Source organism: Propithecus coquereli, unplaced genomic scaffold (genome assembly GCF_000956105.1).
Source record: "Propithecus coquereli isolate 6110/MARCELLA unplaced genomic scaffold, Pcoq_1.0 Scaffold3, whole genome shotgun sequence".
Lineage (NCBI taxonomy): Eukaryota > Metazoa > Chordata > Mammalia > Primates > Indriidae > Propithecus > Propithecus coquereli.
In genome coordinates, this window is record NW_012148618.1 from 17,404,227 (window position 1) to 17,405,865 (window position 1,639).

The 1,639-nt window shown below is 45.0% G+C and overlaps 1 pseudogene across 1 annotated transcript; it reads right to left on the bottom strand.

Moving 5' to 3' along the window:
• Positions 1-236: 236 nt before the first annotated feature.
• Positions 237-768, bottom strand: LOC105814504 (annotated as a pseudogene). Its single transcript, XR_001137701.1, has one exon. The product of XR_001137701.1 is annotated as a 60S ribosomal protein L27a pseudogene (transcript).
• Between the last annotated feature and the right edge of the window lie 871 nt (positions 769-1,639).

The following is a 1,639-nucleotide window of genomic DNA, read 5'->3' on the forward strand; positions in this document are numbered from 1 at the left end:
TCTAATTTCCACTCTAACTCAGATTATCTCTGATCTGTGGAATGAACAGGTCAGGGAACCTACAGTGGAACTTTGGTATGCGCAAATTACAGCTAAGTTTAAAGATAATTCTTTGCTCTGAATTCAACCTCTGGCTGTTATGCTGACACCTGTATTTGAGCTCTGTGTGACTTTCATGTCCTAGCCCTGCCTGGCTCTCCCCCAAGACTGACCACACCCCTTAGTGATGACCAACCTTTTTTTTTTTTTTTTTTCGCATTTGTCAGCATTTAATGAACCTCCCTCCATGTGGCTTCAAGCCACCAAGACACAAACTCCCCCAACACCCTTAATCTTCTCCTCAGCTCTTCTGCTGAAAAACTTGGCCTTCACGATGACCGGCTGCTTTGGGAGCTTTCCCTTCCCCAGAACTTTGTAGTAACCCGATCGCACCACATCGATAATGGGAGCAGCTCCAGTCTTGTTTTTGGCAGCATTTACCCGTGTCTGCTCACTGACCAATGTCCACAATTTATCAAGGTTGACAGTTGGGCAAAAACTCTAGTTCCTCTTTAAGTGGTAATGCCTCATACCAACTTTCCCAAAGTAACCTGGGTGATATTTGTCAAAGTTGATCCTGTGGTGATGCATGCCACCAGCATTACCCCAGCCTCCTGGGTGCTTCCGGTGCTTGCCGATGCGGCCGTGGCCGTGGCTCACGTGGCCCCGAAGCTTCCGGGTCTTCCTCAGTCTGGATGGCATGGCGGCGGCTGAGACGAAAAAGCTGATGACCAACTTTTTTAGGCATCCATGGATGCTTTCTTCTCTGCTGGAAAATGTTTCTCTCTTCAGTCCTCACCCCAGCCTCTCTGGAACGTAGCCGTGTCTCTCAAAGAAAGTTACCGTAGTTGGCTTCTCTGTTCCCCTTACTTGTTCCCTATAGGTCCTGCACATTCTAGACATCTCATAAGTTAACACACTACAAGGAAATGGCTCTATTACAGATTTTTTAGCAAAGTCAGAAACCCCAGATAAGAGGATATTGAATATATCAGGCAGTAAACTGGAAAGAAATAGTTTCTCCAGTTTGTTGGAAGGTGGTACCAGAGATATTCATCAGACATACCTATGCCCGAGCTGAGCTTTCTCCCTATGATGCAATCTTCTCACATGCCAAGGATGAAAATATGTTTTTTCTAACATTGACATTGATGTGAAAGAAAATCTGTTCTGTTATTTCTCAAACACACCATTAAATGGAAACATGTAGATCGTATAAGTTATTTATGAATATACCAAAGTTGAACACAAAATAAATGTGACATGGTAGGAATTGCCTTTGTCAGGCCTTGCAAGACCCTGTAAGAAGAGGGTCATCCACATGCTGTGTATCCTCCACAGGTCCTCTGGGGACCATGAGTTTGCACTGAGCTGTGCTGCCACTTCCTCTCCTGCACTGCCCCCTTGCTTCTGACTGGACTTTGCAATGGTGTCTAATTAAAGGTGTGACTTCCTATCTTAAATCTTTAGCCTACCTAAAATGTTGTGGGCACTCAAAAGATGCCAAATAAATACCAGCTATTGAATATGGCCTTCAAGACTCTCCACAGTAACATTCCAACCTGTATCTTTAGCCTTGCCACCCACAACTCCCTCGGGT